Genomic DNA, 22,191 nt, shown 5'->3' with positions numbered 1-22,191 from the left:
AAAGAATATTCTCTATTGTGAACATAAAGAGTGATTCTGAATTTGATTGTTCAGCTAGCAATTGTTTTCATTGCCCTTCCTTGAATCTTTACTCAATGCCCTCGTAGTAATTGCTAGAATAATAAAATAATGTCATAAAGTCTCTTCTTTGGAATACCTTTAAACCTAATAATAAAATAAAACCAGGAAACAAAAAAATTTAGAAAATGATCAATTCATAATGAACTTGAGACTTTTTTACATTTTTCTTCAATTACTGTCTTCATACATACTCTGTCAGATCTCATTCTATTGCCCTTTAATGTAAACTTGGATAGGATTCATACATCACCAGCCACAACTAAGTTATTAAATAATCAGTTACTAAGTAATTCAGCTTGGTTTATTTTTTCCTATTTACCCCAACTTCTTTTTGTTTTGTTTTGTTTTTAAAGAGTTTGTTTGGGGCACCTGGGTGGCTCAGTGGGTTAAAACCCCTGCCTTCAGCTCAGGTCATGATCTCAGGGTCCTGGGATTGAGCCCCACATTGGGCTCTCTGCTCAGCGGGGAGTCTGCTTCTCCCCTTCTCTCTGCCTGCCTCTCTGCCTACTTGTGATCTCTGTCAAATAAATAAATAATTTTTTTTTTAAAAAAAGAGATTTTATTTATTTATTTGACAGAGAGAGAGAGAGAAATCTCAAGCAGAGGGAGCAGTAGGCAGAAGCAGGGGGAGAAGCAGCCTCTCACTGAGCAGAGAACCCAGTCATGAGGCTCAGTTCCAGGACCCTTGGGATCATGACCCAAGCCAAAGGAAGATGCTTAACCAACTGATCCACGCAGGTGCCCTCCCAACTTTTTATTTTGAAAAATTTCAAGCCTTTATAAAATTTGAGAGAAGAGGACAATGAGCACATTAATACTCTATATTTGTATTCACTAATTGTTGATATGTTCCTATATTTGCTTTTTTCCTTCTCTCTAAATAAGAAAAAAAGGGAGACATATTTTTCCAGAACTATTTTAAAGTTACAGTATGTTATTCTAAGTACTTTCATTTATATTTTCTAAAAACAAAAACATTCTCTTATATAATATCATTTCAAAGCCAAGGAAGTTACCGTTATCCAATATATAGTTCATAATATTATCCAAGTTAACTATTTTCAAGTTTTCCCAAAAAATCCTTTAAGTTTTTTTTTTTTTTAACATTTTATTTATCCATTGAGAGAGAGAGAGCACAAGCAGGGGATGGGGCAGAGGGAGAGGGAGAAGCAGCCTCCCTACCTGGCAGAAATCTCAATATGGGGCTCAATCCCAGGATCTTGAGATCATGATCTGAGCTGAAGGCAGATACCCTAACCCACCGAGCCACCCAGGTGCCCCAAAGTTTTTTGTTGTTGTTGTTGTTGTTGTTGTTGTTAAATTCAGGATCCAAACAAGGCTATGCAAGTTTCTATGATGGTCAATATTTTTAAAATAAAAATAAACAAAATAATTATTTATAAACTAGAAGCTCTAATTTTTAAACAAAAAGGACAGAGAGTTAAACTAGCGGGTCCAGCTCTAGGATCTATGCAACTATGAATCTGATGTTATGCATATCTCAAATGGATATCCTTTTTTTTTAATTTAATTTTTTTTTTCAGCATAACAGTATTCCTTGTTTTTGCACCACACCCAGTGCTCCATGCAATCGGTGCCCTCTCCAATACCCGCCACCTGGATCCCCCAATCTCCCACCCCCTGCCGCTTCAAACCCCTCAGATTGTTTTTCAGAGTCCATAGTCTCTCATGGTGTCTCCTGAATTAAAAAGGATATCCTTTTTAATTCAGGAGACAGTGCATTTTACCTGCAAGAATATGCACCATCTCAAACATGATTAATATATTCTTAGGAAAGAAAGAGAAACTTCATTTATAGTAACACATACCCTTTTAGATTAACATCAAGCTGAAACAATAAATCACAATGAATTGTAAGAAAAAATTTATTCACTAATATTTGAGATTTTAAAATAATTTTATATCACAATGCCCTGATTTTCAAAACTCACATACTGTATAAATCAGAGGAGTTGTTTTTTAACCTTTTTATTTTGAAATAATTATAGATACACAGGAAGTTGAAGAGATAGTACAGAGAGCGGCCATATACCTATTGACAGTTTATTCTGATAGGGAAAATGATGGCTGACCAAACCAGCAAGGGAATTCCAGTCCCTGTCTTAAAACTCTTCAGGGTTCTTCTTTCCTACCCCGTTTCCCATGCGCGCCAAAAGTACCAAGTATGTGGAAGTAGAAGTTATAAATCCCCCTCCCTGCTTGTGCTCGGGGCTCAGACCTTTGGAGAACAACCTCCTCTGAGTCCACCGGTGTTAAATAAACATCTGATTCTCCAAAGTGCCCGAGTGCTGCTGGGCTCTTCCACCAGGATCCAGTCCAGGTTCCACAACAATTCCATTATTTATATCTTCTGTAAAAGTACAATCAAAACCAGGGAATGGACGTCAGTATGAACTGTGTGTATAGTCCTATATCACCTTCTCCTATGTGGTGATTTGTTAAACTACCACTACATTTAAGACACAGAACTATTATACAACTACAAAGATGCCCTTTGTGTTACTCACCTCTCAAAGATTTTATTTATTTATTTGAGAGGGAGAGCATGAGAGGGACGGTCAGAGGGAGAAGCAGCCTCCCCAGTGAGCAGGGAGCCCAATGTGGGACTTGATCTTGGATCTCTGGGATCATGACCTGAGCCCAAGATAGTTGCTTAATGGACTGAGCCACCCAGGTGCCCCTGTGTTACTCTCTTAGTAGTCACACTCACTCCACCCCCTTCCATTGTACACCCATTTTGGTTTTGTGTTACCTGTTTATAACCGAGTGCAAGTTGTATTTATATTTTATGATTTTTAATCATTTTAGTTGTTTAAGAGTGAAAATTAGTATTTTCTATCTGCTTACATGTTCAGTTAAAAAAATAAATTTCAGCAAGAATTATTTGCAAATATTCTTAAGGTTGCAAATATTTCCAAAATTTTCATTGACAAATTGATTTTTTGAAGCTATAAAGACCTAAATTATCTCAAGTAATTCACATACAGGCATATTTTCTACTATAATAAACAACTTTGGATTAAGGCAATAAACTCATTGGATTTAGAACATTCAGCAATTATAAACAAAATTGTCTAGGTCACTAATTGGAAAATATAAATAAGGACTATCTAAACTTTCAACCATATATTCCAATAATCCTCTTTTTTAGTTTATCAGCCTTGTTTATAAATAAAATTGTCAAATAAATAATGATGCCAAGGAGGTCAAATCAACATCTGCCCCAAAATATCTCTCCCTCTCTTTCATGCACAAAGACACACACACAGAAGCACGCACACATACACACTTAAACTCGTTTAAGCCTCTGCAAGCAGAAAATGAAAAACACAGATGTATCATATACATCAGTTGCAAAATTTTCAAATGAAGCTCAAGAAGCTACTCACAACGTATCTCAATTAACAGCTAGCGCTAAAATTTGTCACACAACAGTAAAATGGATCGTTTCACCAGGCTACCTGGAATTTTCAACACTGTTTCAGAAATAATACAGTAAAGAAAAGAGAAAAAATGCATTTTTTTAAGTAAACCCTTGGTCCATGAATTGAAAACGTTTCAGATGACATAAAGACAACACATGTCTGGATCATCATTAAATTTAAAAAGTTTTCATTGTCTGATGATAAATCTACAGATATTGATAACACTAGTAAAATATCTGAAGAGGAATAGAAAACATGTTATTTGTCCTAAAACACAAATAAATCTATTGAGAATGAATTGCCTGGAGCAGTAATTTGATTAATTTGAAAGAAGGAAGATATAATTGGAAACTTTGTAAGTGTGTTGATGGAGCTCAGGAAATGACCCAAAAAATAGCATCTTTTCGTTTTCATTCTGAAATCCTATGACTCAAATAATATGTTTCTTTTTTCAGAGTCGATCACAGTCATTTCTCTTTTCACAGTCCATATAACAATTGTCCTGTAAATTTAAAAATTATACATGAAATGATTGTGGTTGGCAGAATTCTAGGATGACCCTCAGTGGGGCACACTCTTACATAATCCCGTCCACAGTGTGTTTGTGGAATGTGTGAATATGATGAACCATCACCCTCATGATTATATCACCTTACATGGCAAAAGGGATTTTATAGATGGATTAAGTTCCCAAGTCTGTTAGCTTTAAAATAAGAAGATTATCAGGCAGAGGGCCTGACCTGTGAAATTAACCCTTATATCTAAATCAAGTTTAGAGGCAGAGGAAGAAAACGATTCAAAATGCACAAGAAGGACTTGACACTTCATTGCCTGCCACATGGGAAGGGACCACATGGAAAGGAATGAGAGAAGCCTTCAACTGAGGAGGGGCCCCCAGCTGACAGATAGGAAATAGGCACCTCAATCCTAGAATTACAAGGAATTAAATTTTGACAACAAAGATAAACCCCAAAGTGGATTTTTCTCCAGAGTCTCCAGACAAAAACCCAGCTTGGATGACATGTTAATTTCAGCCTTGTGATACTTTGAGCAGAGAACTCAGCTGTGCCATGCTGGCATACTTCCCTAATTTATTCTATTGAAATAATTTTCATTGCATTAGTAAAAGAAATGAATACAAAATATACAAAAGGGAGCTGGAACATTTTCACAAAGAACAGATTCAAGTGACAGACTTTGTAAGTTGGAAATTCACCTTTGGCAATTTTATTTTGCATTGTAAAGTAAAATAAACAGACCACATATTTTTCAAAATTTTATTCATATGTTTATTATTCATGCTTTATATTTTTAGATTCACTGAAGATAAAAAGTGGCATTCATATAAAAAGATTCACACCTTCCCTCATCCTGACATAGTCCCTGGGCTGACAGTACTTTGAGCTACTATCACTCTCTTCCTGAGTTACAAATGCTGTCCGTGGAATATTTCTTACAAAGGAGGATTCAGCATCAGTTTTTAAAAAAATGAAACCAAATGTGAAGTAAGGAATATATTTCATAATTCTGTGCCACAATGTTCAAACTAATATTCCATAAAATTTGCATCCCATGTTTTTTCTTAGCCCAAAATCTAAATATAAAATAGCCCCAAGGGAAACTGGAACTAAGCTTGAAGAGGTAGGGTTTCTTTATAGAAAACAGTAACTACAATAGATAAGAGAGAGCAAACGGGAAAAGGAAACCAATGAAAGTCATACATCAAAATACTTTGTGGGTAAACAGGCCCTTTGACCTTTATTTAGCTCCTGGATACTCTACATGAGATTATAAATAATGCAAAATTGATTTCTTTTTTTTTTAATTTTTTTATTTTATTATTTATTTATTTGAGAGAGAGACAGTGAGAGAGAACATGAGTGAGGAGAAGGTCAGAGGGAGAAACAGACTCCCCGTGGAGCTGGGAGCCCAATGTGGGACTCGATCCCAGGACTCCAGGATCATGACCTGAGCCGAAGGCAGTCGCCTAACCAACTGAGCCACCCAGGCACCCCACAAAATTGATTTCTACATGCAGTGTTGATAATGTGTCATTTTATGAAAAGTGTCAACTTTCTAAACCCTTATAATAGTATTTGGACTGAAAGCTTGAAAGGAAAGTGAAATATAATCTATCATGGTATTTCTGGGTAAGGAACTTCGATAACTTAAGAGAAGTTTATGAGATTATTTAATCTATTTTTAAAATTAATTTTGCTGTCTGTATATTAAAAAATTGTTTCCATTGCCTATTTATGACATTATTTATAAACATGGCTATGTGATTTTCATCATCTAAGTACGCTTAGGATGGTTTGGTTTAAGATCTACATAGGTGGAGAACCAGGAAATCACTCTGGGGATTTCCTGAAGTGGGGAGCTTTCTGGATTTACAGAGTTGCTAACGAATCCCTATAAAAAGCTTGAGCCTTAAGAACACCTCCAAGGGATGTATCATCATCACTCTAAGTGATCAAGAGCACAAAGTAAAGATACAAAGAAAAGAGGCTCACTAGTTTCCCCATTAGAGGCAGATCAAAGGGATTGATATTCAAGGTTTTGAAGAATAAAATAAAATATTTTAAAGTTTACTTTTCCCTTTTTATATTTTTCAAGTAACTTAAAAAAAATTAAAATGACCTATATGGCTTACATTATATTTTTAGCAGATGGCACTGCTCTTGAAACACGACACAGTCTTATTTTTTTCTCATTAGAAATTCCAAAATTGTACTCATATTTAAAGGTTCTACTAATGATTAGTTGTTTATGTGTATATGTATGAATGTTCATGTGAGTTTTTGTAATAGTCTATACAGAAGTTTCCTGTCCTAACACCCCAAGTCAGCTAGTATCCATAGCAATGTTACATTCAAAATTGTCTTTCAACCTGATTACTGCCTTCTTAATTATATTTCTGCATAGAAATGGATTTTTTTTTCATGATTAAAGTCTAAGCTACTTCAAAGGCTTCTCCTCCAGAGAAGAATCAGGTCTAATCAGGAAATTTTTTTGCACACTAAATTTTGAGTCCTCTCACTAATATATTACATTTAAAAGTTTTCAGTGGCCTTGAAATTCTTTTCAGCTAGTAAAGCAAATAAAAATGCAATCTGCCTATGAGAAATAGATGCCTTATATATATGGTTCATCTTCCCGGGATCCTGCTGGGACACGAATTTGAAAAGGAAGTTTGGTGGGTACATAGTGTCACACTCTCCCCATCTGCCAGTTAAACATGTTTCCTGAATATATCCCTTCTGCCATGGGAAACATTCAGGCACATTCTGAGGCGATTTAAGTTTGGCAATTCCCTTCTAAAGTCCATATAACCCTTCCTTTAAAAGCAAAGTTCTGGATTTCATGAGATTTATAAATAAATACACAACAAAATTAACTCAGAAGTAAGTTTACCTGAGGATGAAAATGAATGAGAATCCAACATAATACATGCTTGAATATCTGTGTAATATCTCTCACAAATGTCTCTGGAGAAAGCCCTGAGAGTATAATGTTTTGTACTATTTCTCATTTCTTCTATGATTGTCATGTTTGCTTATTCATCAACTCCCTGAGTTCTCAGAAGCAAATTAATAAACAGAATTGCTCCAACAACATCCTCATGGCCCTTGAGTGCTGACTACATTTAATAATCTGTTTCATAGATCAGAGCCGGCTTTCCCCTCATGTGCTGAGATGATATTAGAAGAGCAGGAAATGCACAATGGCAGAAAATTATACCCTTGTACCCCCTGGAGGAAATATTGATTTGATATATAATCTTGAGATAGATATTTGATGGCTAATCAAGTATGAAACTTCACTACTTCCATCAACCAAATCTAATGGCAGAATTTCAGCTTTCATCTCTTCCCTATGCTTGAATCATTTTCAATATTGATTTACTACATAGAGCAATAGAATTGGATCATCTAATACTAAATCCTACTAATAATATTCCTTAATATTTATTATGTAGTTGTTTATCCAGAAATAAAGATCTTATAAGAATGGCTTGCTTCCAAGAAAATAACTCTAGCTACAATATTATTAAATAGATCACATGTGGTTAATTGCTAATTTACAATAGTAGAATATTCAAAAATTTTTCAATTGAAGGAACTTAGAAATAAAAGAACTCTGTTATTCTCTCAAATCTTAAGATCTTAATAGAACACTGATCTGATCACAAAATATATCTCTGCTGGAAGAATTTTAAAGGTCACCTCCAATGACCCACACATTTGCATAAGTCCCTCCCCTTGAGCATAGGAGGGACCTACGAATACCAAGAGACTGTATTCCTGATTATGTTACATTATTTAGCAAAAATGAAGGGACAAACTTAGGGTTGTTGGAGGAGAGAGGGGTGGGGAATGGGATAACTGCTTGATAAGTGCTTGTTATGAGCACTGGGTATTATATAAGACTGATGAATCACTGACCTCTACCTCTGAAGCTAATAATACATTGTATGTTATGTGTGTATGTAACTTTATGTTATATAATGTATGTAACATCATGTGTGTTAATTAATTGAATTTAAATTTAAAAATACAAGACTTTTAAGATATAATTAAGGTCCCCACTCAGGCAAATTCAATTAATTCAAAAGGAGATAATCTTGCCTGGGCCAGACTTAATCAGACACATTGAAAAGAGGGTTCAGGACTTCCCTTAGCTCAGAGACAGGAAGTTAGAGAGACCCTCTCTTTCTCTGTTGCTGGTTTTGAAGAAGCAAACTATGATGAGTTCAGTAACTTTAAGGAGATGAATTCTATCAACAACCACAGAAACTTGGACAAGGACCCCCAGCCCTAACTGCCACCACAGGCCCAGAGGTCACTCTGATTGCAGCCTGAGAGACTATGTGAGAAGACACCAGCTAACACACTTGAAATTAAAAGTCACAAAAACTATGAGGTCATAAACATACTTTTCTTTAAGTCACTGTGTTTGTGGTAATTCATTATGCAGCAGTAGAAAAGTAAAACAGTATCAAAGGATATTTTTAAAAAGAAATCACCTAAAACCTTAAAATAAAACACAAATATTTTATCCAATTTTTCTCCTTCTGATAATCCCTTTTAAATACCTCATATATTTGTTCCAAATCCATGTGTTTTCTGAAGCTTAAGATGGAAGAATTAGTAGTTTTCCCTCAGACTCTCCACAAACATGGTTTTCAAAGGTAAGGCCCAATAACCCATCAGAGGCAGAAGTTGCCTAGCAACCATCTCCCTCCACCACCCTGGAGCTGCTGAGTGCATCAGTTCCAAGAGCAACTAACACATGGATCAATAATTAAGACAGAAAATGAAAACCAAAGGAGAAAATGTGAGTGCAGTCCTCCATGAGGATCCAGGTATTAAGAGGCAAAATTACCACAAAGGGCCTCTCTTTATTTCCTTTGTTTTGCTGAAACGCATGAATACAAGGACTTTCAAAGAGAAAACTTCATCATTTCCAACCTCACAGATATTGTTGGGCTAACAATAGGGATTCAGCCCAGGAGAAGCTAAGTGTTGATCCAGGACTGAAGAGAGCTTCAAAATCATCTAGCCCACCCCACTCCCATTTTACTTGTAGGAGATTAAAAATAAATAATGAAGGAAAAGCAGGAAACAAAGAAAACATTTTAGAAACCAAAAATCAGAGATGGTAAGTGACTAATGCAAGAGTTAGGAGCATAAGTTATTAGAACCATTAACTCCAGATTCAGAGCCCTACCCTCTGTAAAATGCTAAGGTAGGAAGAAGAAAGGATTTGGAAGAAGGTAAACCGAGTGGGGTTTCCAGTCCTGCCACTTCCTGACTATGTGATCTTGGACAAGTTGCTTGTTTGTTTTGAGATTTAACGTATTCATCAGCAAAATGTGGATATAATTTTTTATACAGTTTTCGTTTACATGAACAAATTTATGCAGATAAAATTATCCAAACTTTCCTGGTATGTGCTAAATACTTATTATTATATTTGCCCTTTTTTTTTCCACCATTGAGAATTAAGATCTCCTTCAGACAGTTGTTTTGCAACTGCTAAAATCCCTGGAGAGGATTCTAGGGAACCCTAGAGCAACATAAAGTCAATGCAACAATAACCATGTATTGGGCACTAGTGACCATTTTGGGAATTCTGGCTCAACCCACAAAACAATTTGAGCATGATACAATTTAATACATGGTTGACTCCTTGAACAACACAGGTTTGAAGACAGCAGGTCCATTTAAACACAGACTTTTTATTCCTGATAAATACAAGGATACATTTAAATAAGTGTATTTTCTCTTCCTTATGATTTTCTTATAACTTTTTTTCCTCCATCTGGCTTTATTGTAAGAATACAGTATGTAACACAAAACATGTGTTAATCATTTTACGCTATGGAGAAGTCTCCTGGTCAACAGTTGGCTATTATTAGTTAAAATTTGGGGATTCAAAAGTTATACATGCTTTTTTGACAATGCAGGGATGGGCTCCAATCACCCCCTCATTATTCAAGGGCCAATTGTATGAAATGAAATGTAAATGTAAAATTAACTGGAGTTAAATATATTTCTCATACAAATGAAGTAACAAAAGATCTTGTTAAAAGTAGTATGACAGCTTTTACTTACTGGTAGATTAAGATGCACGTCAAATATATTTGAAGAATATATTTTACCTGGTAATAACACATTAGAAGAAGTCTTTACTGTTATAATTACCAATATGATTTTAATGAGAAAACTGCATATAAGATCTTACAAATTTACATTATCAAGTAAACCAAAAAGCTTCATTTGCATATGTTATGTAAACATAGTTTAACTCTTAGCTCCTATTTGCATACTGTTTGCAAAAGAAACAATTTGGAGAGATTTAAATCAAAATCTGTTTAAAATTCAACCATTTACATTTCTTGATCTTTATGTGATGCAGCCTCCTTCCAAAGTAACAAAGATTAGTAGGCCTTAAGATTCTGCACATTTGCAACAGAGTGTGAAACTTCTTAATGGCAAATCAAAAGAGAAAACATGGAGGCAGCCATTTAGGATCTTTAGAGAAAGCACACAGGTTATTTTTCACCACTTAGATATCAAAGGAATGTTTACTCCTGAGCTCCACTTGCTGTAATTATTTTCTTCCTGTCGGACATTTTAGGGATTAGTTTATTCCTTGAGTATCCTAATAATAATCATAATTGCCAACATTTGGTAGGGTCTCACCACAACTAAGAAAGTTACTAAAATTAATTCATTTAAACCTCACAACAGACAAGGGAGACAATATTATTATTTCTATTTTAATGATGATTAAACGAAGGCACAGAAATAGAGTAAATAGACCAAGGTCATTTAGCTTAATCAGTAATAGTGATAGGATTTTCAACTGACCAATTAGTGAATTTGAAAAATGGTCAGTAATAGTAAAAAGAAAACATTATATTTAAAAAAATATATTCACAGGTAATGCCTAACTTGTTTGCTTGCTACTTCCAGTCTTCTCAATGCAAAAACTTTTTTTTTTTTTTTTTTTTTTTAGCAGTTAAGAAATAGTTTCAGTTTTTTGGTGCTGAGTAATAAACCATTTCTAAATGTAGGACTTAAAACAACAACAATGGAATATTTTTCAGAATTCTGTGGGTTGGTTGAGCTTTACCGAGAGGGTTCTTGGTGCTCTATATCACTGGCTGGAGGTACTCACTCACCTAGCTGATGGCTGGCGCAGCCTGGAAATTCCAAGATGGCATCCCTGGCTGTGCTCATTCATGTAAACTCTCCGCATTACTGGCTTGGCTTCTTCACAACATGGTGACCCCCTAAGTCATTTTTCTTAGCTAGTGGCTGGCATGAAGAGGAAGGAAGCAAAAACTGCCAGTCCTCTTCAGGCCTGGACTCAGGAGTCCCCCACTCCCACCATATTGTTACTCAAAGCCAGTCTAGATTTAAGGAAAAGGCAAAGAGACTCTACTTCTCGATGGGCAGGAGCAGCGAGTATGTATAGGGAACCAACATACTTTTGGTAACCATTTTCTGAGATTCCCTGTCACAGACAAGAGTATATATATTTTTCCATCTCTTTTCATCTGACTGCTATCTTTAAAGTAATGTTTAAAATAATTAAATGTGGAAAACAAACCTAAGACAAAAGGATGGAGGAAGAAAGGAATAAGAGAGTCTAAATAGCACAGACACGGATATATTTTAGGGAAGAATTTAAATGGAGTTTGTAAAAACCCCAATTTTTTTAGGTTTATATGAGGTCAAGGTAATATTCTACACAGAGAAGCTTGGGTGAAGGCTGCAGGAAAGAAATGACAGTGGAGTTGGGGACCAAAAAACAAGATAGGAGGGAGAGTCCCTTCACTATAGGAATGAAAAGCCATGGGAGGGATAAAGTATGGAAGGCTTTGAATGACAGGCTGATGATTTAAAGCTGGCATTTTTGCCTGGAGTCATCCCTGGGCTTACTTTTTTAAATGTAATAGAACAACATAACCAAGGGAGAATCGGAAAGAAGTTACTTTTGGCTCAGTTGGAGATGTCAGGTTCTTGTCAAATGTTTGATCTGTTTTTGAACATACATTTCCATGGTCTTGAAATGTGATGACAAGAGGTTTGGACAAGCATGTTCATGACACTGCCAAACTGAAATTCCTCTGGTGCAAATGCCTTAGGAAAGCTTCATGCCAAGAGAAGGAGTTCAAAACATTCTTAAGAGAGTGAAAATCTGCCAAGTAATTCTGTAAAGAATCCTATTCCCAGGTTTTTTGTTTTGTTTTGTTTTTTCTTTTGCTTTTTAAGAATTTATTTATTTAGGGGCGCCTAGGTGGCTCAGTGGGTTAAAGCCTCTGCCTTCGGCTCAGGTCATGGTCTCAGGGTCCTGGGATCGAGCCCCGCATCGGGTTCTCTGCTCAGCGGGGAGCCTGCTTCCTCCTCTCTCTGCCTGCCTCTCTGCCTACTTGTGATCTCTGTCTCTGTCAAATAAATCTTAAAAAAAAAAAAAAGAATTTATTTATTTATTGGAGGGAGACGGCACAAGTTGGGGGAGGGGCAGAGGGAGAAGCAGACTCACCACTGCTGAGCAGGGAGATCCATGAGGGACTCAATCCCAGGACCCTGGGATCATGAACTGAGCTGAAGGCAGATGCTTAACTGACTGAGCCGCCCAGGCGCCCTATTCCTAGTTCTATAAAAATAAAAACCTGTCTAAACAAATTTACATGTGATGCCAATTATCTAACAAATATTGTCAGTTAAATTGATTAAGGTAAAAAATTAATGACCTATTTCTTTACTACGATGACCACAGGTTGTATTGCTCTACTCCACTCCCACCCCATACATCACACGCTCTCCACAGCTGCACAGGTATACACCAAACTCAAGAACTTTGATAAAAAGTAGGTTGATTCAGTGGTTTGATGCAATTCTATGTTTCTTATTGACTCAAGAATGAAGTCAGTGATCTGAAATAACTGAAAACAGAGAAACCTGAAGCTTTTGAAATATCACCTGAATTGTCTATGGTTTATTTATATAACAGACTCACATGTATTTCTTATTCCATATCTGGTACAATTCTAAATTATACTTATAAATAGAAAAAAACAACCCTTGGAGGAAGATACCCCTCTTACATCCTTTATACAAGAGAAGAGACTAAGGAACAAAGAGTTGGCAAAATCTGTGCAAAGTCCGACAGACCTCATGGCAAGACCAGGCTTCAAGTCCACAGATCTGGGCTCCCAAACCTGAGCCCTTCACTGCTACACAACTCATTCTTCAAGTGTCTTCTCAGTTTCCTCTATAAAAAAAACAACATATATGATATCATTCACTTATTCAACAAAATTTATTGAGCTCTTACTTTGTATCAGGCACCATTCTGAGTGATAGAAACATAAAAGCAAACTAAAGATAGCAAAAAATCACTGTTGTCTTAGAATACATGTTCTAATTGGATGAGACATGGAATAAGTAAGTAATCTTCCCATATGCAAAAATATGGATGAAACTCGAGGACGTTTGCTGAATGAAATAAGCCATCCACAGAAGGACAAATATTGCATGATATGATTTACATGGGTACACAGAAGCACGGAGTAGCAAGGTGACTTCCAGGGACCAAGGTGGGGGTTGGAAGAAGGAAAAATTGGGAAATGTTCAATAGGTATAAAGTTTCAGTAATGCATAATGATTCAGAAATAGAGATCTACTTTTTAGCATTGGGCTATAGTTAATAATACTTTATTAATACTTAAAATCTATTAAAAGAGTATATTTCATGTTAAGTGTCCCTAACACACATACACACAAAGATATCAAAATAAAGAAAAAAAAATAAGTAAACCAATAAATAAACCAGTTTATTTCAGAGCCGCATGAGCTTTGTGAAGAACATAAAATAAGATCACGTATTATGAGGGGTGGATCCCTTCACGTTAGTTGGCTGGAGAAAGTCTCTTTGTAGAGGTGACAATTTGGTTGAGAACTAAATAATAAGAAGAAGCCAAACAATCAAATAATCTGGAGAAGAATCTTCCAGGCAGAGAGAACAGCAGGTGCGACGACACTTCGGTGAAAAGGACCCTGCTGGGCACGGAGCAAAAAGAAAGGCAGTGTACTTAGAATGGAGAGGCTGAAGGGGTTTGTAACAAAAAAAGGTTGGAGAGCAGAGCAGGCAATAGACCAAGTTACATCTTGGAAGTAATGATATGGGAGACTGGATATTCGTCTAAGGACATAGATAAACCTCTGGGAGGATTTTAAGTAGGGGTGAACCATTTGAGGAAATGTATTATTTTACCTGCTCAGTAATAACTGTTAAAAGTCAAGGAGTAAGCAAAGTTATCAAAGTAAAAGCGTGACATTCAATTCCTTCCACTGTTAACTTTTAAGATATTATTTAAAGCATTTATTTTGTCAGAATTATAGCTTAATGGAATGTGGAAGAATAGTTACCAGAGGAATGTCTGTGTCAATGGCCGGTGGTGCCGTAGAAATGTGTCTGACTGCAGTTCCGAGAGACGACAATTCCGCTTGCTGGGTTCCCTTGTCTCTCCTAAAGAGGCAGGAAGTATGGTACACTGTATGCTTCTGCTCTGGGGAGGAAAAGCCTGGGTTCAGACTCCAGTTCTGCCACATTGTAGCTCTATTCCTTTGGGTATTTGACTTGACCTTTTAAGTCTCAACTTCTTAATCTTTAAAGTAGATTTGTAGTAACACCTTTCCAGGATATTCTTTAAAAAAAACAAGAGATCGATTGATGGATGGATGGGAGAAGGAGAGAGAGCGGGGTGAGGGGGCGGGGAAAGTGAGGGGTAGGGGAGATGGAAAGACAGTCTGACAGTCTGTTAGTTTGTTCTGGGTTTTTTGGTTCCTTTTTGGACAGTCTGACAGTCTTAAGCAGACTGTGTGTGGAACAGGAAGCCTAATGAGGGGCTTGATCTCACAACCCTGAGATCGGGACCTGAACAGAAATCAAGAGTTGGATGCTTAACTGCCTACGCCACACAGGCACCCCACAGGATATTCTTATGAAGATTTAAAAAAAAAAAAAAAAAAGGGTGTTTAAAACAGCACCCAATATGTAAAAAGCCTGAATTAAAAGATTATAATAAAAATGACTTGAGAATCATTGTCCTGAAAAAGCTAGCATTCATTAAAACCTTTGAAGGGGGTTGTTTCTTTCCTCCCCATCTCCAGGACCAAGTTTCTGATTTTGCTGCATGAGTTCACTTTTGGACTGTCTTGCCTTCCTAAGAGTCTTGTTCTTATTCTTCAACTGTTTTCCTTCACTAGACATCACCTTAATCCCTTCATTCCTAGAGCAACTGTTGTAACTATTGATGGACAACAACAAATTAACCCAGAACACAGTAGCAGTTCTTTCCTGGACGCACGGCACTGTACATGTGGTCGGATGGCCCTCTTCAGTCTTGTAGCAATAGCATCGGGAATGCAGCTCCCAGATCACTACAAGCTTCAGAGCAAGAGAGAGCCTGACGCTCCTGTGCACTGAGGGGTCAGGCCTGGAAATGGAAACCGCCTGCAACACTTTTGTCCACATTCCATTTGCCAGGATCCCATCTCATGGCCCAAACGCAAGGGAGGCTGGGAATGCAGAGGCACACTAACCCCATCTGCAGTGGTCACAAACAGAAGACTGAGATCTTCACTGGCAAAGCCCTAAGTACTGTCGTGGATTTTTAAAAACAGGGTTATCTACTATTGAAAGAATATAAGACTATAAGTCAGTATCCCTCAGAGGTAGGATGAGATGCTGTTATGTTAGGTGTGACATTTGTTTTTTTTCTCAAATTTAACAACCCCTTTTGGAATATAATACTGAAAGTTCAACACTTTGCCAACTCAGGTTTCAATGAGGTTTGCCGTGTTTTTCTGGTGCAAATGTGGGCAACTCACAAGGTATGCTAATTCAGAATTGAAAAGCCAAAACATTGGAGATTCACCACAGGGTAACGCTGGAGGTTATTCAGGAACAGAAATACTCCAAAAACTCACCAACTCTAAATATAAAACAAGTAACGTATCCATCAACGAATCCAATCAAAATATGTTAAAAACAGTGTCATTCTAGATGTATGTAAATGAAGTTATTAAAATGCAAATAAAATGAAGAAGTGATTGTAAAACGAAGAAGTGATTGTGGAATAATGTTAATGTTCACATATTTATACATTGGTTTCTATAATCTACGTATATTGTTGCCTTTTTCTCCCCTGCCCATGCCTTTTGCAAATGAAGCTTATGTAGTATTTTTCAAACTACTTCCAAAGTGCATTACTTAACCAAAGAACATTTTTAAAAAATCATATATATGTATGTATTTGTAGTCACAACTTAAGAAAGATGCAGGTGAGATTGGAAAGGTGATTAAAGGCTAACAAATGATCCGAGGGACGAATCAAGTTCTATATGAAAAGAGACCAAACAGGTGGACTAAATATTTGGGATTTTTAGTAGGACCAGATGGGCTGACTGTGAAAGAAATTAATATTAACTAACATTTCTACGTTCTTGCAAATTTACAGAGCAGTTTCATGACCTCATGTCAATCTATCCTCAGAATTACAACAGGCTGCTCGTGTTCTCCCAGTTTGATGGGCGAGGAATCTAGAAGAAGTGAATTGAATTGGGAAAGACAACAGGGGTAGTGATGGGGCATGGCTCTGAACTGGATACTTGTCTTTTAAATCCCAAATTCTTTAATTATATTATAAACAATTAAGAAAATATGGCCTCCTCTCCTTCACCAGAGAGCTCCTTTCTCTAGTTTCTGTTTTCACTGTTATATTGGATAAATTCTTGATGATACTCTGTTTTTCTGTTTGGTACATACTTAAGAAGTCTTGTGACTTTGCGAGACTTCTAAATAACTGATAAGACTGATATCTATTTTTTCCCATTACTTTTATATTCATTGATTTTCATACTTAATGTCTATTCTGTAGGTTGTTTTTTAACAACAAAATGGTTTTACTATTTTTAGAGTTATGAGAGACCCTTAGTATAAAAAATATTAAAAGGGGCAAGTCAGAAAAAAACAGAAGCAACTTTGAATACTAGAGAGTACTAGATATAGTATGTTTGATGCGTATTAATTTCCTATCCAGCATATTAAAGATTCTTAATTTTAATTTCTCCTTTGAACATACTCCCATACCAGCATTAATGAACCATGTGGATGTATTAATGCCTGGTGCTTGCTGAGGGTAAGTTGTGCCTAGGGAATTGAAGGTCATCGCACAGTGGCCTGAGTCCTAATGCTCCCCTGTATCTGGTCAATATAATTAGTGTCTTCATGGTTAGTAATTCAGCATCTAGCCTAAGACATTTACTTTTCCTAAGGCCCAGTATTTGCAGATTTGCTTCTATAGAAATAGCCACCATAGTTAAGGCCTCTGCCTTTGGCTCAGGTCACGATTTCAGGGTCCTGGGATCCAGCCTGCCTAGGGCTCTCTGCTCAGCAGGGAGCCTGCTTCCCCCTCTCTCTCTGCCTGCCTCTCTACCTACTTGTGATCTCTGTCTGTCCAATAAATAAATAAAATCTTAAAAAAAATAGCCACTATATATCTCATATTTTATAAAGATGTTTCAAAATGCAATCTCCTTTTAAAAAAAAATCATGAGAGTTAAGATTTAACATCTTTTATCATGCAGCAAATATTAGAAGGCAACTAACTGCATATAAATAAAAACATAGCAACTTTGGGATTATAGGCTGCACACTACCAAGGGAAAAATCTATGCTTAATAAAGCACCAAACAAACTTAAATCTTTAAGATTTAAATTTAAGACATAAGTTTTCATTAATTACTTTGTTCTTCAGAAGTGCATTATATATTTCTTAAGGTGTCTGGCTAATGTTTCCCTTTTTGGTTTCTTTGACTTTCCATTCCCAAACTACAAACCTCTTAATTTTTTAAAAAAAGATATATTTATTTACTTGATAGAGAGAGAGAGAAAGACAGAGAATGGGAGGGGTGTAGGGAGAGAGGCAGAGAGAGAGAGAGAGAAAATCTTCAGCAAACTCCCTGCTGAGCGTGGAGCCCAGACACAGGGCTCAATCCCACGACCCCCAAGATCACAACCACAGCTGAAACCAAGACTTGGACGCCTAACTAACTGAGACACCCAGGGACCCAGGCAAACTCTCTTAATATTACCACCATCCCACAGGAAAGCCCTTTAAAATGAATGGCATACAAGGGAGTAACCAAATTAACCAAAATCACAGACTCATTTCTGGAATCAATTCAAAAAGGAAAGACAGAGGAGGAAGCGTGGCTCTGTGCATATAGTTTCTCCTTCCAAACTTACAAATCAGGGAGTCCTCATCTTTGTGGGGGTCAGAAGTCTGGCAGGGCATGGCTGGGGTCCCTAATCAGCGTGTTACAAGGCTAAAATCGAAATATCTGCCAGACTGAGTTCTCATGGGTAAACTCTGGATACAAATCGACTTCTAAGTTCTTTCTTGGGGTAAGTTTGGTAAGTTTCACTTTCTTGCAGATGTAGGACTGCGGTTCCAGTATGTTTTCTGACTGTCTATTGGGGTCCACCTTTCACCTCTTAGAAGCCACTAGCATTCCTTTCCCCATGCCCTATCCATCTTGAAGCCAGAATGTACTTCCTGAATCCTTTTCACGCTGCAAATCTCTTACTTCCTTCTCTCTGACTTTTGTCTCCAGATTTAAAGGGCTCCTGTGATTAATTCAGACTGACCCAGGTAATCTGCCTATATTAAACTAAAATGATTTGGGATCTTAATTACATCTGCAACATCCCTTCAAATAAATACCTGAGTTAGTGTTTTGATTAAATAACTGGGAAAAAGTATATATACAACATGGGCCAGAAGTCTCTGAGGCATATTAGAATTCTGTCTACTGCAAGCTTCCCCATCTTTGCATTCTTAGCACATCATAGTTTGCTGTCAAATATACTACAGTCTCGACAACTTTACATTAAACTAATGCCATGCTAGGTTTGCTGTGAATGAAAATACCTATGTTAATCTGAGACCCCTTCCAGTAATAGTCATTGGGTAAACTCAAAACAATAATCACAAAATAGCCTACGGCTTGTAATACCATAGCAAGATTCTATGCCAGAGAGAGAAATGTTAGACCCTAACATCTTCCCACAAAAGTACTTTTTGGCCCAAATTTACATAAATCATAAAAATGATCTAAAATGTTAAGTGGATGAGAGGGTTTAGTTATGATCATCTCAGATCTGTAAGAACCCAAACCACCCAGTTATTTTGGAAAAATCAGATTTTCAAACTACAGTCTGTAATTGTTTCCTGGTTTGTATAATATAACTGAGGGTGGGCAGTGACATTACCTCTTCACTGAATTAATTAAAAACGGCAGTCACAGGGCACCTGGGTGGCTCAGTCAGCTAAGCATCTGCTTTCAGTTCAGGTCATGATCCTGGGATCCTGAGATTGAGCCCCACACAGGCTCCCTGCTCAGTGGGAGTCTGCTTCTCCTTGTCCCTCTGTCTGCTGCCTCCCCTTCTTTGTTCTCTTTCTCTCTGCCAAATAAATAAATAAAATCTTAAAAAAAATTGTTTTTAAATGTCAGTCACTTAGGACAGGGCCTCACATACGGTGTAAGTACTATGTAAGTCTTAATTAGCATTATAAGCTTTATGAAGATTCCTTCTTTAGACTTTTGAATTATAATAAGCCCGTGACTACTATTTCTAGTAAGAAAGTCAGAACTATAAGGATACAGAACTCAAACTATGTTGATCTCAAGATATAACCTGAGATATTATTTTTGTTTACTTTGGCTAAATTTCTAATTTTAGTTTATTATCCCATAATAAATTCTTTCTCCTACTTGTGGAGTATCGTCTACCCCATCTACTTGTCCCATCAATACTAACAAGCAAATAAAATCTTAATGGAGAGTTTATTAGGTAGGAAATAGAGACATTTTAAGAGTACTTCATTTTTCCATTTTTTTCTCTTTCTTAATACAGTTTTTTTAATTATTGCATCTGATTTAAAGAATTTCGTGACTCTTTTTTTTTCTTAAAATAATCCTAACATATATTTTTCCTGGGGCAGAGAGAACTATTCAAATGTAAGTTGATTTCTAAGATAATATGATTCGATATTGTTTCTTCTTTCTTTTTTTTAAGATTTTATTTATTTGACAGAGAGAGACACAGCGAGAGAGGGAACACAAGCAGGGGGAGAGGGAGAAGCAGGCTTCCCACTGAGCAGGGAGCCTGATTCTTGATCATGACCTGAGCCAAAGCCAGACGCTCAATGATTGAGCCACCCAGGTGCCCCTTGATTTTGTTTCTTATCAAAGACAGTAGATGGTCAACATAGATTAAGTGGGTGCATCTGGCTGGAAAAGTCAGTTGAGTGTCAGACTCTTGGTTTCAGCTCAGGTCGTGATCTCAGAGTCATGAGATGGAGCCCCTTGCTGGGCTCACGCTCAACACAGAGTCTGCTTATGAATCTCTCTCCCTTTGCCCTCCCCACCCCAGCCCCCTACCCTGCTCTCTCACTCTCTCTCAAATAAATAAATCTGTAAAAAAAAAAAAAAAAAAAAGATAAAGTGGCCCAATATTTCTCATAGGGATTTCTGAAGTTTATAGTTCTTATTATCTGTCCATTTTTGTTAGCAATGAAAAATGCCATTGACTACATTGCTTACAGTTTCGAATCTTACTAGTTACACTGTAATGAATTTATATCTTGGTTCTTCTCAACTAGATAAGTACTAGCTGGATTCATACCATCTTTTATGTTTCTGTATTAACAGGAGTACCTGGAACAGTACTTAGGAGAAACATGAATTTCAACTGGATTTTCTTGTTTCTCCAATCTATTCTCAACTCCTTTATTTAAAAAAAAAAAAAAAATCTAATCCAAGTAAAATCTCCATTTTTCAAGTGAAGATCACTAGGCTGTTTCAAAATAACTCTGTGTTGTTGACATTTTTTTTTTCTGAGTGAGAATAAACTTAAAAGAGCTGAGATTTTTCAATTTTTCCAAATAGCTCCGAGACCTTTAGTGTTTTTCCCAAAGTGGGAGTGTTGGTTAGAAGTTCAGTTGCTAATAAAGTTCAAAAGTCCTCTCTTTTTTAGAGCTGTAATCTCTTATTTCACTACTTATTTTAAAATAAGCTGTAAGTAACTTACTCCTTCTTTATTGTGTGGTTTTAAATGATTTGTTTATGTATTATAAATGTGACCTCCATTCCAACTATATTGATTTTGCAATTTAAGCAAATGATTTTATTTGTTTAGCTTTTAAAAAGGGATTCATTTATTTACAAAGCTTGAATTATAGTAATTGTTAGTAATCGTTAATGGAGATAAGGCCCATCTTCCGTCAGCGATAGTATCTCTGCATAAAGCCTTTAATTTCACCAAAAAATTATCAAAATCTCTAAATATTTGGTATAAAAATTATATTCATGAAAGAGGACAAATGAATGCACATAGAGATGATGAATCAATGCTCATGCTTATAATATGAGTAGGAAAAGACTTACTAAATTTATAGCTGCCACTTATTTGGAATTTATTTTTTTTTAGATTTATACACTTATTTATTTGACAGAGAAAGAGAGAGAGAGCACAAGCAGGGGGAGTAGCAGACTGAGAGGGAGAAGCAGGCTTCCTGCTGGGCAAGGAGCTCAATGCAGGGCTCGATCCCAGGACCCTGGGATTACAATCTGAGGCAAAGGCAAATGCTTAACTGAACCACCCAGGTGCCCCAGCTGCCACTTATTTTAGATTAAAGTCCTGCTAATATCTAGGTGAGCATAAAAGAGCAATCTTTGGAGGAAAATCCCTGCTGAAAATGTAAGAGTACTTATTAAATCCCTAATATCAGAGAATAAAGTGAAGATGGGGGTCAGATGAGTGGAAGCAAACTGACAGAGAATGGAAGCAGGTTAGGTCACCTCCACAAAATGATAAAATCGACAAAGGTATTGACAAAATAAGATGCACATACAAATGTTTATTACTTCCTCATAAGCATACTCAGTATTTCACCGGGACTTATGCATCTGATGATTGGATGTCTCAGAAAAACTAAACATCAGATGAAATAATTTGGCAAAAGGTGGCATGCAGGGCCGCCCGGGTAGCTCAGTCATTTAAGCGTATAATTCTTAAT

Source organism: Lontra canadensis, unplaced genomic scaffold, assembly GCF_010015895.1.
Source record: "Lontra canadensis isolate GAN:19392208 unplaced genomic scaffold, GSC_riverotter_1.0 scaffold74, whole genome shotgun sequence".
Taxonomy (NCBI): domain Eukaryota; kingdom Metazoa; phylum Chordata; class Mammalia; order Carnivora; family Mustelidae; genus Lontra; species Lontra canadensis.
The sequence above is the reverse complement of the archived record's forward strand: the minus strand, read 5'-3'. Positions refer to the sequence as shown.